This window comes from Triticum dicoccoides, chromosome 7A (assembly GCF_002162155.2).
Source record: "Triticum dicoccoides isolate Atlit2015 ecotype Zavitan chromosome 7A, WEW_v2.0, whole genome shotgun sequence".
Lineage (NCBI taxonomy): Eukaryota > Viridiplantae > Streptophyta > Magnoliopsida > Poales > Poaceae > Triticum > Triticum dicoccoides.
Window position 1 is genome coordinate 641,965,541 of NC_041392.1, and position 22,669 is coordinate 641,988,209.

Below are 22,669 nucleotides of genomic sequence, written 5' to 3' on the forward strand. Positions count from 1 at the left end.
TATTAACCGCTTGATCTCTGTCCAGGAGTCGCAACTAGTTTCTGGTGTTTGTAGGCAGTGTTATTTTTCTACCGAGTGGCACCCGACAGGGTGGGCTTGGGACAGACTAGGCACAGGTGGCACGGTGTACCAAGTGGCACCCAGATGGTGGGCTTGGGAACCCTGCTCACATCGTTTGGGGCCGTGAGCGACACCCCGGCCGGATCTCCTTGCAGATGGAACCTGAATAGGCGATAAACCTGGGCTAGAGTCTTGTATGGTTAGTCAGGTCGTGGCCGACACCCTCGCCAGGCTTCCGCTTGAAGGTTGCCGAGATACATGACGTGTACATGGCGGTAAGTGGCGAGAGCGTGTGTGAAGAAGTACACCCCTGTAGGGTTAACATGATCTATTCGAATAGCCGGGTCCGCGGTTATGGACTTCTTGGATGCTTACATGGTACATAGACAACTTGAAGTGGATACTCTAAAATGTTCAAGACAAGTGTGAGTGCTATGGATGGCCTTCTTGTAGGGAGACGGGGATGAGTCCATAGTAGTGTATTGTGTGGTGATTAGTGGACTCGTGTACGTTGTCTCACCTCAAGAGTTTCTTGTAGTCGTAGAACAGGATAGCCACAGAGTCAAAGCTGGCTTGCTGCAACTAAAACCCACATTACCCTCTTGATACAAATGCATGTATGATAGGATCTGATGTAAGTCTTGCTGAGTACCTTTGTACTCATGTTGCTTTATTTATGTTTTTGCAGCGGAGACTTCGGTCTTACTAGTGTCTTGTGGACTTCGACGAGTAGCTTGTACCTCAGCTACGATCTTGATCGGGCGTTGTAGATAGTCAGGCTTTCAGCCTTTTTCATTTATAGATGTCTGTACTCAGACATGTAATGCTTCCGTTTGTTGCTTGATTGCTCTGAATGTTGGGTCATGTGACCACTGTTTGTAATAAATGCTATGTTGGCTCTTCTGAGCCTTTATCTATATGAGTTGTTGAGTTATGCTGTGATGCCATGTTGTACAACACATACTTGCATGTTATGCGTACGTGTAATGTGTATTGCTATGTGTGGGGTCTGACTATCTAGTTGTTTATCCTTAGTAGTCTCTCTTACCGGGAAATGTCTCCTAGTGCTTCCACTGAGCCCTGGTAGCTTGCTACTGCTCTGGAACACTTAGGCTGGCCGACATGTGTCCTTCTTCGATCCTGTGTCTGTCCCTTCGGGGAAATGTCACGCGATGAATACCGGAGTCCCGCTAGCCCGCTACAGCCGGTTCACCGGAGTCCTGTTAGCCCAGTGCTACAGCCTGGATTCACTCGCTGATGACCGACACGTTCGAAGCTGGGTCATGGATGCCTGTCCCTGTAAGTTAGTGCCACTTTGGGTTTACGACTAGCCATGTCAGCCCGGGCTCTTTATCATATGGATGCTAGTGACACCATCATATACGTGTGCCAAAAGGCGCAAACGGTCCCGGGCAAAGGTAAGGCGACACCCGTGGGGATACCGTGCGTGAGGCCGCAAAGTGATATGAGGTGTTACATGCTAGATCGATGTGGCATTGAGTCGGGGCCTGACAGTGTTGGTATCAGAGCCTGACTGCATATAGGATTACCAAGCCAAAATGGTCAAAGTTGAGTCTAGAAATTCTTTAGTTATGTAAGGGAATTGATTGTGGGTTGGAACGTAAGGCTCTTTTTACTTCTTATACCTCATGGCCTTCCGATCTGAGTTATCCTATCTTTTCTACGGGGTTAAGGAACTAGGCTTTCTCTTCCGTCTATCAGGATCACGTGTTACTACTCCGTAGTCCCATAGGATTGGTTGATCAGAGTCATACCCCAGTTTTGAGTATTTCCGGTGTAGTCTGTTCAGTATGATCTCAGAACCTTGAGTAATGCTGATGAGTATGTTACCACCCCATTTTTAGTAGGATGTCTCATTCTGAGCATTTTACTGCCGTTATGCTGCCAAAATTTCCCTAGGAGTTCGAGAGTTACTAATTTCCTTATCCTACATTCTATAACCTATAGATGATGCTGATCCGTCCTTGGTTTCGTCTCTCAGGATGTCATCAGCTAAGCGAAGTTCTATTGTTCGTAGCCAGAACCATGGAGATGGTAGGGATGAGGATCCTCCCGACCCGCCTTCGTTGACAGAGTTCATGCTAGAGATGGAGAGGAACAAGCGTGAGTCTAACCGCTTGTTGGCACGCATCGAGGAGAACACCGCACATCAGTTCAAAGGGTCTGCTACCATTCACGACTTCATTCGTTTGCACCCACCCACCTTTCATCATTCTATTGAGCCACTCGATGCAGATGACTGGCTTCGTAGTATCACACACAAGCTCCGTTGCGTGAACGTAGCTGAAGATGACAAGGTCACCTATGCCACGTACCATCTGGAAGGTCCTGCTAGTCTTTGGTGGCAGAACTATGAGGCTATGCTTCCAGCTGGCCAGATTCCAACCTGGAGGGTTTTCACTGAGGCTTTTCGCGAGCATCACATTCCCCAGGCCCTCATTGATCGCAAGAGAGAAGAGTTCTGTAGTCTCACCCAGAGTAAGATGGCTGTTGATGCTTACAGCAGAGAGTTTGAGAGCCTCGCCCGCTATGCCACAGAAGAGGTGTCCACGGACGCCAAGAAGCAAGCTAGGTTCCGGAAGGGTCTCAACCCCAAGTTGTGTCGTGATCTCCACCTGCATCATTGTGATACATTCCAAGCCCTTGTGAACAAGGCCATTAATGCAGAGACAGCTCAGCTCACTTACGAGGAGTCTCGTAAGCACACCCGTGATTTGGGATCTTCCTCTGGCTCTAGTTCCCAGAAGCGCCGGATTTGGGTTCCAAACTCCGCTCTTCCTTCCGGTTATGCACCGAGACCATCTTATGTGGTGCCTCACCCAGCTCAGTCATATGTTCCACCCAGGCCTACTGGTAGACCGCTTGTCAGTGCGGGTCCACGTCCAACCTCGGGGACTTGCTTCACATGCGGGAAGCCAGGACACTATGCACGTGACTGTTCTCAAACTAGTTATGCTCCACCCCAGCCCGAGAAGACTGTTGGCTGTGTTAAGCCATCGAGTAAGACGATCAAAGCCAAGCCAGTTCACACTAAACATGGACGTGTGCATCACGTCTCAGCTAAAGACGCTCATGATGATCCAGATGTCGTTCTTGGTACACTCCTTGTCAATTGTCATCCAGCATCGGTTCTGTTCGATACTGGAGCATCTCACTCCTTCATTTCCGAGAGCTATGCTAACTTGCACAACATGTCATTTTGTGATATGCCCTCTCCACTAGTCATTCAAACTCCTGGATCCAAATGGCAAACCTCTAGTGTAAGCCATGGTAACGAAATCCTTGTTGACAGACTTGTATTCCTTGCATCACTTGTAGCCCTCAAGTCCTCAGATATTAATATCATCTTGGGTATGGACTGGATGACAGCTCATCATGCCAAGATTGATTGTTACACAAGATCTGTTCAGCTTACACACCCATCTGGCAAGATAGTCACTGTTTCCACTAGAGTTGCAAAGCGTCAGCTCTATTCTCTTAATGCCAGCCCTCTTCCAGACCTTGAAGATATCCCGGTAGTCCGTGATTTTCCGGATGTCTTTCCAGAGGAACTGCCAGGTGTTCCACCTGACAGAGATGTAGAGTTCGTCATAGATCTTATTCCAGGAACAGCTCCAATCTCTAGGAGACCTTACAAGATGGCACCCTTAGAACTAGCCGAGCTTAAGAAACAACTTGATGAGTCCTTGCAAAAGGGTTTCATCCGTCCTAGTTCTTCTCCTTGGGCTTGCCCCGTCCTCTTCGTCAAGAAGAAGGATGGTACGGACCGGATGGTTGTAGATTATCGTCCCGTTAATTTGGTCACGATAAAGAACAAGTATCCGCTCCCCAGGATCAACGACCTGTATGATCAGCTCGCTGGATCCTCAGTCTTCTGCAAGATGGATTTGAGGTTAGGCTACCACCAAATCAAGATCAGAAATGGGGACATTCCCAAGACAGCCTTTGTCACTCGTTATGGCCAGTACGAGTACACCGTCATGTCCTTTGGCCTAACCAACGCCCAGCCACATTCTCCCGCTTGATGAACTCGATCTTCATGGAGTACCTAGATAAGTTCGTCGTGGTTTACCTCGATGATATTCTTATTTACTCGAAGAACGAGGAAGAGCATGCCGAACATCTTAGACTTGTGTTAGAAAAACTCAGAGAGCACCGCCTTTATGCCAAGTTCTCCAAGTGTGAATTTTGGTTGCCAAAAGTGACCTACCTAGGCCACGTAATCTCTGGTAAGGGCATTGCTGTCAACCCCGAGAGAGTTCAGGCTGTTCTTGATTGGACTCCACCTGAAACCGTTAAACAAGTTAGGAGTTTCCTTGGTCTAGCCAGCTATTGTCGCCGCTTTGTTGAAAACTTCTCCAAAGTAGCCAAACCCCTCATGGAACTTCTCAAGAAGGATAAAAAGTTTGAGTGGCCCCCACAGTGTGAGTATAGTTTTCAGGAACTGAAAAGACGCCTGACTTCTGCTCCCATACTTGTGCCACCTGATTTCACAAAGGACGTTGTTATCTATTGTGACGCCTCACGACAGGGACTAGGTTGCATTCTTATGCAGGATCGTCATGTGATTGCCTATGCATCTCGACAGTTGCATCCACATGAGGATAATTATCCTACACATGATCTAGAGCTTGCAGCCGTAGTCTATGCACTCAAGACCTGGCGACATTACCTTCTTGGTAAACGTTGCAAGATCTACACTGATCACCAGAGTCTCAAGTATATCTTCACCCAACCGGATCTGAACCTTAGGCAAAGACGTTGGTTGGAGTTGATCACAGATTATGATCTAGGGATTACCTACACCCCAGGCAAAGCCAATGTCATGGCTGATGCTCTAAGCCGTAAATCCTATTGCAACAATCTCATGTTGCAGTAGGGCCAACCACTTCTCCATGAGGAATTTTGTAAGCTTAATCTTCATATCGCTCCTCACGGATTCCTTTCTACCTTGGTGGCGAAACCTACTCTTGTGGATCTTATCATAGAAGCCCAGAAGCATGATACGGGGATTTCTCGGATCAAGAGAAACATTAAGAAGGGAGTTGGTGGATGTTTCTCTATGGATGATTGTGGTGTTGTTTTCTTTGAGAATCGCTTGGTGGTTCCCAAGAATCAACATCTGCGACAATTGATTCTTAAGGAGGCGCATGAATCTCCTCTCACGATTCATCCCGATAGTACTAAGATGTATCAGGACCTATGCCAGAGGTTCTGGTGGACTAGGATGAAGAGAGAAATCGCTGAGTTCATTGCTAAATGTGACGTTTGTCGTCGCGTTAAGGAAGAGCATCAAAGGCCTGCTGGCATCCTTCAGCCTTTAGCTATTCCTGAATGGAAATGGGATAAAGTTGGTATGGACTTCATCACCGGCTTTCCCAGGACCAAGAGAGGGAATAACGCTATCTTCGTAGTCGTTGATCGTCTTTCCAAAGTGGCACACTTCCTTCCTGTTCGAGAGAGTATCACTGCTAGTCAGCTTGCTGACTTATACATTTCTCGAATAGTGTCACTTCATGGTGTTCCACTAGAGATTAATTCAGACCGTGGCAGTCTTTTCACTTCTCATTTCTGGGAGAGTTTCCAAACTGCCCTGGGAACCCATCTCTCCTTCAGTACCGCTTTCCACCCTCAGTCAAGTGGTCAGGTGGAACGGGTCAATCAAATTCTCGAGGACATGCTTAGAGCTTGCGTTATCTCATTCGGTATGGATTGGGAGAAATGTCTTCCTTTTGCCGAGTTTGCTTATAATAATAGCTATCAATCTAGTCTCAAGAAAGCTCCTTTTGAGATTCTCTATGGACGAAGATGTCGAACACCTTTGAACTGGTCAGAAACTGGTGAAAGACAATTCTTTGGACCAGACATGATCCAGGAGGCAGAAGAGCAAGTTCGCATCATTCGTGAGAATTTGAAAACAGCCCAATCTCGTCAAAAGAGCCAGTATGACCGTCGTCATAAGGTAGTGGCTTATGAAATTGGCGACAAAGCTTACCTTCGGATTACTCCCTTGAAGGGTACCCATCGTTTCGGTATCAAGGGCAAGTTGGCTCCTCGTTACATTGGTCCCTTTCGCATTCTCGCTAAACGAGGAGAGGTTGCCTACCAGTTGGAACTACCCCCACATCTTTCTCGAGTTCATGATGTCTTCCATGTCTCTCAACTCAGGCGTTGCTTCTCGGATCCCATCCGCGGAGTGGACCACGAAACGCTTGATCTCCAAGATAACCTCACATACCGAGAGTACCCGGTTCGCATTCTTGATCAAGCAGAGCGTGTTACCCGACGTCAGAACATCAAGTTTCTCAAAGTTCAGTGGTCTCATCATTCCGAGAGAGAAGCTACTTGGGAGCGAGAAGATCGTCTTCGACTGGAGTACCCCGCTTTCTTTCCGTCAACCCCTGAATCTCGGGACGAGATTCTTTCAAGTGGGGGCGAGTTGTCACATCCCTAGTCTGGTATGACCTAGACTAGCTAGTCATTTGTGCATGATGTTTAAATTTTCATTTAAATTTGAAATGAGGATTGGTGGAACCCTCAGAATCATTTCTGAAAATGACCCAAATAAAAATTTCTCCAAAAGGGTCCAAGAAAATGCTCATGTTGCTCTCTGAAAATATTGGACAGGGATAAAAATCAAACCAATATTTTTAAGAGCTCATAGGTATTTATTTTGGGCATTTGGAATTAATGCATAAATATTTGCATTGGAAATATATTAGTTATATATATTAATATATGTCCAAAAATTATGCCATTTATAAAGGAGCTTTGGAATAATATAGTTAGCTCCTGCAAAAATTGGCATAAGGTAATTAAATGATTTAATATTTTAATTAAATCAAAACAAATGTCAGAAAAATTAGAAAACAAAAAAATAAAAGAGGAGTAACTTACCTGGGCCTCCTCCCTGCGCGGCCTGGCCGGCCCAGCAGCCAGCGCCGGCCCAGCCCACCTGGCCCTCCCCTGTCGTCTTCGTCCTCGACAGAGGGAGGGGCGCGTGCCCGGCGCGCGCGCGCGCCACCGCGCCACGCCACCAGCCTCCCTGCTTGCCTGGCGCCCTCCTCATCGCCCTGGAACGCCCGGACGTCGCCACGCCCCCCCCGTACCCTCTCACTCTCCCCCGATTCTTCCTCTCCTCTCCCTCGCTCTCTCTCTCCCGTGTCCGAACGCGTCGGTCGCCGCCGTTCGCCATAGCCGCCGCCACCGGCCTCCCCTCGCCTCCCCGACACGCGCAGGAGCTCCGCTCCCTCGCCCTGAAGCTCTCCGTCAAGCCACAAGACGCCGGACGCCCTGTGGAGCCGCCGTCGCCGTCGTCTTCCACCGCGGGCTTCGACCACCACCGCCGTTGATTCGCCGCACGCAGGACGTCCCCAAGCCCGCTTCGACGCCCGCTGCAATCGCGGTGAGCTCCGCCACCGTTCCCCTCTCTCCATTGAGCTGCCCGCTCGTCGTAGCCCTCCTCCCCACCACGGCCGAAGCTTCTCGCCGCCGTCCATGTCGCTGTCGTCGTCTCGGCCCGCCTCCGCCCAAACCAAGCACCCCATCGTGCTCCCGGTGCCACGAGGGTGCCGCCGAGCCCCTCAGGTGGCCTCCCCGTGCCCCGCAGCCCGTTCCCGCTCGAAGCCGAACTCCGGCCGCCGCCCCGAGCTTCGCTCCGGCGAGCTCCGGCATCCCCGCGGCTTCCCGTCTGCTCCCCTGGATGCGGACGAGCCCGGGCTACGCCCCGGTGCTCTCAGACGCCGTCCCCGTGGCCTGTGGCGCGGACTCCGCCGCGTCCGGAGGTCGCCGGCGGCGAGCCCCGTCGCCTGAGCCCCGCCATGTGGGCCCGGCCCGTCAGGTGATTAGCTTAGTGCTAATCACCGCTTAATTAACCCCCCCTGAGGCTGACATGTGGGCCCCGGTGCCCCCCTAATCTTTTAATTAAGTTAATCTAACCCTGTTTAACCCCCTGTCACTGACGTGTGGACCCCACACGTCAGGTTTGACCCCAGTCAGCCGCAGTTGACTGCTGACGTCGTGCTGATGTCATGCTGACGCAATATATATTTTCTGGAATTATTTTAATTCAGGAAATTCCAGAAATTGATTTAAACTTCAAAAATTCATATCAATTCAACCGTTGCTCACATTAAAATAATTTATATATGAAAAAATATCAGAAAAATGTAATCTATCCATCTGTACTAGTTTCATGCATGAAAAACCAACTTATACATTCTGAATATGGGAAAACACATTATGGCATATATAAGAGCCTACTTTGGAAGTGCATTTGAGCTTATGGTTCAAATGGACTTCAAACCAAATGAGTACTAGTTGCATTAGCCCAAACAGCATCACATCTTCATGCCATGTTCATGCATCATATTGTTGCATATGCTTGTGTTTTGATTGTTGGCACCGTTCCTTCTCGATAGGTCCTGCTCCGGAGACGTTCCAGAGTACCTGTCTATGAAGCAGTGCCTCCCTTGTCGATTTACCAGGCAAGCAAACCCCCTTGTTCATTTCGATAAAACCCTACTCTCTCGCTCCTGCTCTCAGTTATTGCATTAGGGCAACAACGATTCATCTGTTACTTTGTGCTGCGGTAGTTGAACCCATTCCTCTGCATGACCTGTCATTGCCACAGTAAATAGTTGAAACCCACTAGCATGTGTAGGATTTGATTGAAGCCACTGTTGTGTTCCTACCATGCTATGTCTGCTATTGCTTAGAGTTGTGTCAGGTTTGATTCATTGGGAATGAATTGGAGTGTTACGATATGTTCTGGTGCTGAGAGTTAAGTGTGTGAACACGATTTGGTAAAGGTAGTGGTGAGAGGCCATGTAGGAGTACATGGTGGGTTGTCTCACTGGAACCGTCCTTAAGCACTGAGTTCTATGTATGTTGTCCAATGACACGATACTACCATACATTGGGTTCCGGTAACTCGACCCCTCTCGACTTATTAACCGACTTGATCTCTGTCCAGGAGTCGCAACTAGTTTCTGGTGTTTGTAGGCAGTGCTATTTTTCTACCGAGTGGCACCCGGCAGGGTGGGCTTGGGACAGACTAGGCACAGGTGGCACGGTGTACCAAGTGGCACCCGGATGGTGGGCTTGGGAACCCTGCTCACATCGTTTGGGGCCGTGAGCGACACCCCAGCCGGATCTCCTTGCGGATGGAACCCGAATAGGCGATAAACCTGGGCTAGAGTCTTGTGTGGTTAGTCAGGTCGTGGCCGACACCCTCGCCAAGCTTCCGCTTGAAGGTTGCTGAGATACATGACGTGTACATGGCGGTAAGTGGCGAGAGCGTGTGTGAAGAAGTACACCCCTGCAGGGTTAACATGATCTATTCGAATAGCCGGGTCCGCGGTTATGGACTTCTTGGATGCTTACATGGTACATAGACAACTTGAAGTGGATACTCTAAAATGTTCAAGACAAGTGTGAGTGCTATGGATGGCCTTCTCGTAGGGAGACGGGGATGAGTCCATAGTAGTGTATTGTGTGGTGATTAGTGGACTCGTGTATGTTGTCTCACCTCAAGAGTTTCTTGTAGTCGTAGAACAGGATAGCCACAGAGTCAAAGCTGGCTTGCTGCAACTAAAACCCACATTACCCTCTTGATACAAATGCATGTATGATAGGATCTGATGTAAGTCTTGCTGAGTACCTTTGTACTCATGTTGCTTTATTTATGTTTTTGCAGCGGAGACTTCGGTCTTACTAGTGTCTTGTGGACTTCGACGAGTAGCTTGTACCTCAGCTACGATCTTGATCGGGCGTTGTAGATAGTCAGGCTTTCAGCCTTTTTCATTTATAGATGTCTGTACTCAGACATGTAATGCTTCCGTTTGTTGCTTGATTGCTCTGAATGTTGGGTCATGTGACCACTGTTTGTCATAAATGCTATGTTGGCTCTTCTGAGCCTTTATCTATATGAGTTGTTGAGTTATGCTGTGATGCCATGTTGTACAACACATACTTGCATGTTATGCGTACGTGTAATGTGTATTGCTATGTGTGGGGTCTGACTATCTAGTTGTTTATCCTTAGTAGTCTCTCTTACCGGGAAATGTCTCCTAGTGCTTCCACTGAGCCCTGGTAGCTTGCTACTGCTCCGGAACACTTAGGCTGGCCGGCATGTGTCCTTCTTCGATCCTGTGTCTGTCCCTTCGGGGAAATGTCACGCGATGAATACCGGAGTCCTGCTAGCCCGCTACAGCCGGTTCACCGGAGTCCTGTTAGCCCAGTGCTACAGCCTGGATTCACTCGCTGATGACCGACACATTCGAAGCTGGGTCATGGATGCCTGTCCCTGTAAGTTAGTGCCACTTTGGGTTTACGACTAGCCATGTCAGCCCGGGCTCTTTATCATATGGATGCTAGTGACACCATCATATACGTGTGCCAAAAGGCGCAAACGGTCCCGGGCAAAGGTAAGGCGACACCCGTGGGGATACCGTGCGTGAGGCCGCAAAGTGATATGAGGTGTTACATGCTAGATCGATGTGGCATTGAGTCAGGGCCTGACAATAATCAATAAAATGACAGCATGCATCTCCTAGATGTAGAGGCCGGGGGTCATCCTCGTTTTCTAAAAAAATTAGATTTACCTACGAAAATGCCAATGCATGTCACCAAAAATTATACCATTTGAAATTATGTTCAAATACGAATCCAACGATATAATTTTTAGTGACATGCATTAACATTTTGTGTGTTAAATCTATGGTCAAATTTTGATAGTACAAAATAGGAAGAGTAAACCAGGACGGAGGTAGTACTTGCTCTTAGGGTAACCATAGAGTTACTAGTGTAAGTTACTTTCCACTATGACTAGCCTAGGCTACTATAGTAGTACAACAAAAAAACGATGTAGGGGATCACGTGAGAAAAAATACTAAAAACATTTCTTTCGGTGCAGTGTGTAGATGCAGAGCCAGCAAGACACATAAATCCATCGGAGATTCATCGATGCGATGTGGAGGCTAATGAACCCGTGGATCTGCTCAAGACGAAGGTACTCGAGCGTAGTACAGCTGCGGAGCAGGTGCTCCATAGCCTGCTTCGATGTGCCAACATCGATGTGATAGCCTGGTTTTTGGCCTCTTTACTTTGCCTGATTTTCGGTTGGGTTGAATTTCAAATTTGGAGTTTTGAATCTTTTCATATGGACTTAAACACTTGGTTACCCATTGGCTTTCACCCAAGTGTCCCATTTCCCTCTCTAACTATCATTCCCTCTCTGGTTCACCTCAAAATGATATTTGGAATATTTTTCTTAAATGAAAAATATTCATTTCCCCATCTTAAACCCTAGCTAGCTCATTGTGCTCCAAAGGAACCCCAATTTTTCTTGCCCACAAAATCTGAGAAAATTCACGAATATTCTTTGAACCCTAGGGCACCTTCCTGAGCAAAAATATTTCATCACTTTTTGGAATATTTTTGCTACAGAAAATATTATCTATTCTGGGCAGAAATGGTGGTTTCTACAGCAACTACCATTTTACTTGCTCCAATCTGGCTGATTTTTCTTGTGCATCATCACCTTAGTAGATGATTGCTAACCTCCAAAGCCCAGCTCCCAACTCCTAGACATTTGACCTCAGTAAGCTCTCAAAGTTACTGATCAAAAACTTACTTGGCGGTGGAAATCTATCCTACTACGTCTGGGTCCAAACCAAAGCATGGTAATCTTCAAAACAACCACGAACAACAAGCCAGACATGAAATTTTGACTTAGGTCGGCTGAGGGCAGAGTTCACGCGGTGACCATGCATGTACACGATGCCAACCTGCATGTCGATGCGCTCTGTGTCGCGCCCGAGCTTCTATTGCTCGCGTGCTCGCTGGCCCGACTGCCTAATCTTGCCAAACTTCGTCATAATCTTCGTCCAAGCTCTCTTAACTCTCTCCTGGTGCTCGCCGACACCGGAGCTCACCGCAGCGAGCACAGGCGTGGTCCGGCCAATGTAACAGTGCGGTGCGCACTGTGCTCGTCGTCACCCCAGTGCCCCTATGCTCGTCCCCGTTCGCCCACAGTCCCCGTGTGAGCTGCGTTGCCTTCTCCCCCTCTCACCGACGTTGTTCGTTGCCGGGTGCCATGTCCAGGTGTCCACCGGCGGAGCACGAAACCCCCCCTCGACGCTCGGCTATAAATGGAGCCCTCCCCAGCCTCCTCGAGCACCATCCACGACTCCCACACACTCCACAACCTCATAGATAGCCGTAGCCCGGCCGGGCAGGCCGCGGGCAGCCGTCCTCGAGCTCGACCTTGTCGGCGATCCCCTCTGTTTGTCTTTGTAGCTCTGGCCCCTCCCAGGCCCGGGCAACCCATCCAGGGCCTCTGCCGCTCTCCGGTGGTGCTGTTCCGCCTGGTTGGAGCCCCTGGAGTCTCCTCTATTCACCATCGTCTTCATCTCCGGCGACCTCTGCCCTCTGCCTCCGCTTGAGAGGATGATTTCGACACCGTCCGACCACCCCTAGCTACTCTACGGGTACGGGCAGGTGCGCCTCTGTCTCCTCTCTCGAATCCCCCCTCTCGTTTTGGCCAAGAAGGCCTCGTCGCCGAGTGTGCCCCGGCGAAGCCGCGCCGTCCTCTGTTTCCTTCTCCCTCTCCCACTCACCTGACTAGCGGGGCCCGCTAGTCAGCCACTCAGTACACGTGCGAAGTGGTACGAGTGGTGGCACCCTGAGGCTTTACGCCTTCAACATCACCCCCGCCCCCAGTCTGTTTTTATTTAAATTGAAATTTCATATTTTTTCAGAGAGCTTCAAACAGCAAAAACTCTTTAACCATAAGTCCAAATGAATTGATTCTTTTTGCATTGTGTTCATTGTAAAGAAATCTAGCCGCTCACCTAAAATGGGATTTTCCCTGCTGTCTAGATATTCTGGTGAATTTCAGAAGGGTTCTTGATGTTTTATTTTTGTGTTTATAAATATTTTCAGAGGGCGAGGCTTGTCTTGAGGATCACTAGGAGGCTTTTGAACCTCATCTACACTAAGGCAAGCAACAACAACATTTTCATGGTGCCTATACAATATTTGTGATTTTCCTACTTGAATGAGTGATTTAATCCTTGCATTTAACTCATTATTATGTTATTTATATTTTGTTAGTTGCTTGTTTAATTTAATATTCTTGATTTACAGAAAGTTTAAAGCTAACTAAGTTGGTAAAGAAAGTAGAATTAATTTTTGTTATGAAAGAGTAATATAGTTTTGGGATATAAGTAATGATATGGAGTTTTTTTTCTCGCATGAGGAAAATGATAAATTTGTTAGAAAAGATTCTGTTTAAAGTAAGGTTTAATCCAAACCAGAGAAGTGTCATGAGTTGTTGATGTTTATGCTTAGTGTGGCTATAGTTGACTCAGTCATTACCGTTGATATGTGATGCATATGTTAGTGTTGCATTTTCATTGCATACTATGACACCGGTTATTTTCATTTTAAGTTGAACCTGATAATAACTCAACTTGAATATATCGTTGACCGGGTCATGGTGCCACTGAATCGAGTTTTTCCCAGTGCAACCACATTTTCCTTTATGGGAAGGCCTTTATTCGGTCTGTTGTCATGCCTCTGGTCGGTGCCTCCAACAAGGGAAGGTTATGGGCGTGCGGTACCCTGGCCCGGTAAGCAAACATAACCTTGTGTGCCCGTTGTTGAGATTTTTTGTACCGTGTCCCCGTGTGGGATAGTTTATGTTTTTGGCCATGACGGTGGTCGCTGTGTCTTTGGTAGACATGAGGCCACCCAGGACTAGCCCAGTGGGGAGTGAGTCAGAGTGGTCGGGAGAGTGTCATGGTAATGGAGGGGTTACGTCGGAATGCCGTTGGTCCACCCGAATGGGAGTGCAAGGCCATGGGTTCCATGGTGTGGGCACAGTACGCTACCTCTGCAGAGTCTATTAACCTATCGATAGTCGAGTCCACGGTTACGGACACGCTCAAAAGTAGGTCACACCATGGGTCAACGTTTAATAATTCTTGCACACTAAGTCATGAACTTTGCACTGGTGATGATGGCGGGAAGGTCATCTTGTTGTTTAAGACCAAGTGTTTGTCGTGGTTGTGGTCGCCGGAAGGATCACCGTTTGAGACCAAATATTGGCCGTGGTTGTGGTTGCCAGAAAGATCACGAGATATCCCTAGTTAAGACCTTGAGGTTGACACGTTTGTGATCCAAGAGTGATCACCGTTGGTAAGCCAGTCCGAGGGATTTTATCTCACAAGAGCATGATCACAACATGTTGGTTATATTGTTGCATTATTAATAATTGGTTAATTATCATGATATTGTTTGTCATTATGTTTATGTCTGTTGTGAGCTTGCAAGTACATTCAATGTGCTGACCTGGCGTGCCATGCTAGATTTCAGGAAAGTCTCGTTGGAAAGGAGTGTTGTCCGAGTCTAGATTGTGTCCCCATCGGTGTCCCTGTGCTATGGAGTTCTGCTACGATGTTGTTCTGCTGCCACGTAGTTGTTATGACCGAGGCCCTGTACATATTGTTCAGCCGCACCATGTGTGCCGCTTGGCCTTGCTACCTGTTGTAATATAAACTTTGATCCGCTAGCATCAATAAAGCTGTTGTTTTCTGTACCAAGATGTTGTGTGTTGCTAGAAGACATGGCCTCTGGGCTGGCAATGCATGGTAAACCGGTTGCTCTGAGCCGGGGTGCCACAACGCTTGGTATCAGAGCCGCGATGACTGTAGGCCATGCTAGACTATGACGTGTTAACTGGACGTTAGATACGAGTTAAGTTGAGTGCCGGTAGCATTTGTAGCTGGTTGTTGCATTGCATGCACTTGTTTTATTTTTATGCTAACCTACTAATGGTTTTGAGTGTAGATGGCTCTGGTGCCGTATCCGTGCTAGTTGCAGCTGATGCCGTTCACGTCGCCGCGTCTCCTTCGTAGTGTGTGGCATCGGCTGTACCCCCTCGGTGACGATCCAATCTATCGTGTGTACCGAGAGCGTCTAGCTGACTCTGTGTATGAGTATCACGCAGTGGTTACTCTGCGCACCAGTTCCGATTCCAGCATTTACACTTGTACCTCTCGGAGCGGTTACGCCTCTACTGCTTCTCAGGCTATCCAGTTTGCTGCATTCGAGGTCCTTGTCGAGCTTCATTACAGCGAGGTCCGGATGCAGAACCACCCAGGTTTCTACTACTATCCTTCCTTGCACGACAATGGTTGTGTCTGTTTCCCTATCATCGATCCGGAGTTTGATAGTGTTGCTAGCCATCTTGCTCATTATATCACCGCTAGCTATCTTATGATCCACGAGCTGGCTCGAGATCTGACTCGTGCCCATACCGCTTTAGCCTCTGCTTTAATCTCTACTAGATCTGCCACTAGTCCATCCTCCCTGGGATTTACTCCTTATATTCCAGCCAGTTCTAGTTCCCATGTTTCACCGGTTACTCCTCCGAGTAGCTCGGGCGCCGTGACCGTGAATCCTCTTAGTGCCCCTGCTGAGTGGGTTTCACTTCTCACTACTCCTATAGCCCCGATGCTTCACCCTACACCTGCCCCTGAGGTAGAGCCCTCTAGGCAGCGTCGTCGTGTTACCTTTAACCCGGAGGTCTCAGTTAATCTCGTCAGTTCAGGATCTGAGTCCGCTTCAGGAGAGGACCCCGCAGCGCCAGCAGAGCAGTAGAGCTTCTGAGTATTTGCAGTCGCCAGGATGGTGTATGGGTGTAGACGTACGAGTCATGAGGTTTCGTTTCATGTATGAGAGTAGTTGAACCTGGCATGTTGTTTATCTTTCATGTATGAGTCTATGTATAATTATGTTGGAACTCTATTTTATTTGCCGCATTTTCTTCGTCATTTCGGTTTTTCTCGGGCTTTTGTTGCTGGCTTTTCCCCAATTTATTTTGAATGTTACTCATCTCGGTTGCGTTTTCTTGGGAAAAATCACAATAGGATGCCGCAGGGAGGAAGCAGTAGCAACGTTTGCGAGGGTACCCCTGTTCATCGTTTCACATGATAGGCAGGACACTCCACCGAGCCGTATGTTCCACCACCGCCTCCACCGCCAAATCCGCCCTCCACCGAGCAAATTCTGCGTATGTTTGAGGAAATACGGAATAATGGTCTGATTGAAATTTTAAGAAGTGTGCAAGCTATGGTTCAGCAGAATGGAAATCAGAACGGTCATCACTCCAAGCTGTCAGATTTTCGAAGGACCAAGCCTCCCAGTTTCATTCAGGTTATTGACCCCTTGGATGAAGTCGATTGGTTGCGAACCATTGAGAGGAAACTTGAGATTGCTCGTACTGAAGAAGATGATAAAGTTCCATTTGCAACTCATTATCTTGAAGGCACTGCTGCCATATGGTGGGAAAATATAAAAGCCATGTGGCCTACTGATGAAGAAATCACCCGGTCAAAATTCAAGGATCAGTTCCGGAAATATCATATCCTTACTGGAATTATGAAGACTAAGCAGCGTGAATTTGTCGTGCTCCTCCAAGGAAATCAGTCTGTGGGTGAATATTAACAAAAAATCAATCATCTGTCATGTTACTCCCTTCATGACATGGCCAGTGAAGACAAAAAGATTGACAGATTTCTTGGAGGATTAAACCCGCAACTCCGGTGTACTCTTAGTATGTTGGATTTCCTAGATTTCCAAACTCTGGTGAACAAGGCTTTCATTGCTGAAAGGGAGCACAAGATTGTATCAGATAATAGGCCTGCTAACAACGACCACAAAGTGCAAGTTTGAACCAAAGAAGGATGGGAAAACCGTGCAAAAGGCTCGTACCTGGCAGCAGACTCAGGCGGAATACAAGCCCAATTGGCAACAAAATGTTAACAAGACCACCTCTCAGGTCAAGAATGTCGTGACCAACCCAATGCACGAGGAGTGCCAGCGCAAACAATTCTTGCTTCAGTTGTCGGCACACCGGACATTATGCCAAACAGTGTCCCAAGAACAGCAAGACGAATGCTCTATTCAGGCCACAAGTCAACTTTATGGAATCACGCCCGACCCAGGAAAACATCACTGGGCATGTTCATCACCTCTCCGCCGATGAAGCCCAAGAGAACCGCGAAGTCGTCATTGGTATGTTTTCTGTTAATAATATACCTGCAGTAATTTTATTTGACTCTGGGGCTTCCCACTCTTTTATTTCTCGGAGTTTTGTTGCCCAAAACAAATTTCCTTGTTTGCTTTTGGACAAGAATATGCTGGTACAAACCTCGGGATCCTTAATCAATAGCAATCTGGTCTGCCGTAATTTGGAAATCAATATCAACGGAGTTTGTTTTCCAACTTCTTTGATAATCATTGAGTCTGCTAAGTTGGATGTCATCTTGGGTATGAGTTGGCTGACTCAATATCAAGTATGCATAAATTGCGCGACCCGAGAAGTTACTTTGACCAGTCAGAAGGGGCAGACTACCCAAGAAAGAAATGGCCTTCACCGCTCTGGCTGAATTGGAATTAATTCCCGTGGTCAGTGAGTTTCCTGATGTATTTCCAGAAGAGCTGCCAGGCATGCCACCAGATCGAGAGCTTGAGTTTGCAATAGATCTTGTGCCCGGAACCGCACCATTATACAAGAAGTATTACTGGATGCCCTCATCAGAATTAGTGGAGCTAAAGAAACAGCTTCATGAAATGCTCCAGAAAGGATATATCCGTACCAGCTCTTCACCATGGGGATCACCTGCTATCTTCATGGACAAAAAGGATGGCAGCCTCCGCATGTGTGTGGATTACCATCAGCTGAATGATGTCACAATCAAAAACAAATATCCACTACCAAGGATTGATAACTTGTTTGATCAGCTCAGTGGGGCTAAGGTATTCTCCAAGATTGATTTATTGACAGGATATCATCAGCTCAAGATTAAAAAGGAAGATATTCCTAAGACCCCATTCACCACTCGATATGGTCTTTATGAATATACAGTTATGTCCTTTGGTCTCACCAACGCCCCTGCCTTCTTCATGCATATGATGAACAAAGTATTCGTGGACTTCCTCGATAAGTTCATGGTAGTCTTCATCGATGACATACTTATTTACTCAAGAAGTGAAGAAGATCACAAAGAACACCTCCGACCAGTGCCACAACGACTCCACGACCATCAGCTATATGCCAAATTCAGTAAGTGTGAGTTTTGGCTCAAGCAAGTTGGATTTCTTGGATATGTGATATCTGCTGAAAAGTATAGCCGTGGACCCAAGCAAAGTAAAGGATGTGCTCGATTGGTTGCCACCCACAACCATATCTCAGACCCGGAGTTTTCTTTGATTAGTCGGTTACTACCGCCGTTTCATTGAAGGGTTTTCCAAGATTGCTAAACCCATGACGGAGCTGCTCAAAAAGGATAAGAAGTTTGAATGGACTCAGGACTGTGAGAAAAGTTTCAATGAGCTAAAGATACGGCTGACGACTGCACCTGTGTTGACTCTTCCTGATATCTACCGCAGTTTTGATGTGTACTGTGATGCCTCCAGACAAGGATTTGGATGCGTACTTATGCAAGACGGCAAGGTAGTAGCCTATGCATCGCGACAGCTACCCATGAGGGAAATTATCCTACTCATGATCTGGAATTGGCCGCGGTGGTTCATGCCCTAAAAATTTGGAGACACTATCTCACCGGGAAGAGGTGCCAAATTTTTACCGATCACAAAAGTCTCAAGTATATATTTACTCAGGCAAATTTAAATCTCCGTCAACGAAGATGGCTTGAGTTAGTCAAGGATTATGATCTTGGAATAAATTACCACCCGGGTAAGGCCAACATGGTTGCCGATGCACTCAGTCGAAAGCCTGTCAGCCTAAATGTCATATTGAAATCCATGCCTCCTGAACTTGAAGAGGAGATTTCTCAGCTCAACCAGGTCATAGTTGATGTCGGCCTTACTAATATTTTGGAGGTTTCCCCCACACTTGAGGAAGAGATCCGCAAGGCCCAGCCAGCTGACACCGTCCTACAGAAACATGCCAAGAATATGGTGACAGGACAGACTTCAGATTTCTCGAAGGATCAATTTGGTACCCTCCACTTCCTTGGAAGGATTTGTGTGCCCAATCAAGTGGATTTAAAGCAGAAAATCCTATCAGAAGGACACGAATATTCGTATTCCATGCACCCTGGAGGTACGAAAATGTATGAAGACCTTCAACAAATATTCTGGTGGGATGGAATGAAGAAATATATTGCCTATTTTGTGGCCTGTTGCGACATATGCAACAAGGTGAAGGCGGAGCATCAGAAGCTAGCCGGACTTCTCCAACCGTTGCCAGTTTCACAATGGAAATGGGATGATGTATGCATGATTTCATCACAGGACTACCCAAGACTCAGCGAGGCAATGATGCAATCTGGGTCATAGTGGATCAACTTGCACAGCTGTATGTATCCAGAATAGTCAGTCTGCATGGAGTACCCTGATACTTCTCCAACGTATCTATAATTTTTGATTGCTCCATGCTATATTATCTACTATTTTGGACTATATTGGGCTTTATTTTCCACTTTCATATTATTTTTGGGACTAACCTATTAACCGGAGGCCCAGCCCAGAATTGCTGTTTTTTTGCCTATTTCAGTGTTTTGAAGAAACGGAATATCAAACGGAGTCCAAACGGAATAATCCTTTCTGGAACGTGATTTTCTTCCCGAATATGACCCAGGAGACTTGGACCCTACGCCAAGGAAGCTTCGAGGTGGGCCCGAGGTAGGGAGCCCACCGAAGCTCCACTGACATACTTCTTCCTCCTATATATACCCATGTACCCCCAAACGAACAGATACGGAGCCAAAAACCTAATTCCACCGCCGCAACTTTCTGTATCCACGAGATCCCATCTTGGGGCCTGTTCCGGTGCTCCGCCGGAGAGGTCCGTCATCACAGAGGGCTTCTACATCATCATAGCCTTTCTGATGAAGTGTGAGTAGTTTACCTCAGACCTTCGGGTCCATAGTTATTAGCTAGATGGCTTCTTCCCTCTTTTTGGATCTCAATACAATGTTCCCCCCTCTCTTGTGGAGATCTATTCGATGTAATCTTCTTCTTTTTGTGGTGTGTTTGTTGAGACCGATGAATTGTGGGTTTATGATCAAGTCTATCTATGAATAATATTTGAATATTCTCTGAATTCTTTTATGTATGATTAGTTATCTTTGCAAGTCTCTTCGAATTATCTGTTTGGTTTGGCCAACTAGATTGGTAGTTCAAGTGATGGTAGAAGTGCTTAGCTTTGAGTTCGATCTTGCGGTTTCCTTTCCCAATGACAGAAGGGGCAGCAAGGCACGTATTGTATCGTTGCCATCGAGGATAACAAGATGGGGTTTATTTCATATTGCATGAATTTAGCTCTCTACATCATGTCATTTTGCTTAAAGCGTTACTCTGTTTTTAACTTAATACTCTAGATGCATGCTGGATAGCGGTCGATGAGTGGAGTAATAGTAGTAGATGCAGAAACATTTTGATCTACTTGTCATGGACGTGATGCCTATATACATGATTATGCCTAGATATTCTCATAACTATGCTCAATTTTGTCAATTGCTCAACAGTAATTTGTTCACCCACCGTAGAATACTTATGATCTTGAGAGAAGCCACTAGTGACACCTATGGCCCCGGGGTCTATTCTCATCATATCAATCTCCATCACTTTAATCTTGCTTTGCTTTTTTACTTTGCCTTTTACTTTTTACTTTGCAACTCTATACCAAAAATACCAAAAATATTATCTCTATCAGATCTCACTCTCGTAAGTGACCGTGAAGGGATTGACAACCCCTAATCGCATTGGTTGCGAGTAGCTATCGTTTTGTGCAGGTACGAGGGACTTGAGCGTGGCCTCCTACTGGATTGATACCTTGGTTCTCAAAAATTGAGGGAAATACTTATGCTACTCTGCTGCATCATCCTCTCCTCTTCGGGGAAAACCAACGCAAGCTCAAGAGGTAGCAAGAAGAATTTCTAGCGCCGTTGCCGGGGAGTCTACGCAAAAAGTCAACATACCAAGTACCCATCACAATCCCTATCTCTTGCATTACATTAGTTGCCATTTGCCTCTCGTTTTCCTCTCCCCCACTTCACCCTTGCCGTTTTATTTGCCCTCTCTTTCTCCTTCTCCTTCTCCTTCTCCTTCTCCTTCTCTGTTTGCCTTTTTTCTCGCTTGCTTGTTGCTATGTCTGAAATTGGGGAAGTTATCGCCGATATGGGCGATAACAATGTCATAGAAAATTCTGATGCTCCTGCTGAAGAACCCCCTACCTATCATACAAAAAGATTTTGAATCGGTAGTGGTAATATTATTGGAAAAGGAGTTATTCAAGATTTCTTTACTTGTGCCGGTGCTTTGCCCTCTATGGGTGGTTCTATTCTCCATAGAACTAGTAGTCTTGTGGACGCTATTGCCATGCTTATTGTTGAACTTGAAAGGCAATTTATGCATATGCACCCATCTATACAGAGAATTTCCCTAGAATTTTCTAATATCGAGCATTCTTCTATTAAGCGTGCCGCTACTATATTTTCGGCTCACGAATTCAGATTTATAATATAATAAGCCAAAGAAATCTTTGCGCATTATAGGTTAGACGCTGGTCGTCCTCCCATATAATCTATCCTCTTTGATCAAGAGGAAATTATGCGTTTTCAATCTCTTGACTATGTTGCTTTCAATGAAAACCTTAGAAAAAAGGTGCCTACCAATATTTTAATTGATAGAATCTCTGAACTTAATGATGATTTGGCTTCTCGAAATAATGAGATAGGATGCTCTCTTGAGTTTAGGCTCACAAGGTTCTGTCAAAAGAATGCTTATAATGATGAATTGGTTGTGCAATACGAAGGGCCGAAAGAGGAACCTATACCTCCTAAAATTGATCTTGGGGACTTCTGTCCTATGAAATTTAGCCCTTTTGATTACTTTTGCCTGCCTCAAAGGAAACTTGCTGCCGAACATAGAGAATATGAAATGAGTTTCACCGATCTATCTTATTACTACGGCACAACCTAGATCTATCATTGCTTTTATGCCTAGCTAGGGGCGTTCAATGATAGCGCTTGTTGGGAGGCAACCCAATTTTATATTTAGTTTTTTGTGTTTTTCTTCTCTTATGGAATAAATAACCCATCTACCTTCTGTTTGGATGTGGTTTTGTGTTTTAATTAGTGTTTGTGCCAAGCTAGACCTATTGGATCTTCTTGGACGATAGTTATTTGATCTTGCTGTAATTGCCAGAAACTTTGCGTTTAGTGGCCAAATTATTACGAATCACCAGAACATGATAAAATACTGACTCCAATTGCTTCTGATCAATAAACAAATTGTCTAGGTCGTCTAATTTTGGTAGAATTTTTTGGGTTCCAGAAGTTTGCGTTAGTTACAGATTACTACAGACTGTTCTGTTTTTGGACAGATTCTGTTTTTCGTGTGTTGTTTGCTTATTTTGATGAATCTATGGTTAGTAAAATAGTTTATAATCCATAGAGAAGTTGGAATACAGTAGGTTTAACACCAATATAAATAAAGAATGAGTTCATTACAGTACCTTGAAGTAGCCTTTTGTTTTCTTTCTCTAACGGAG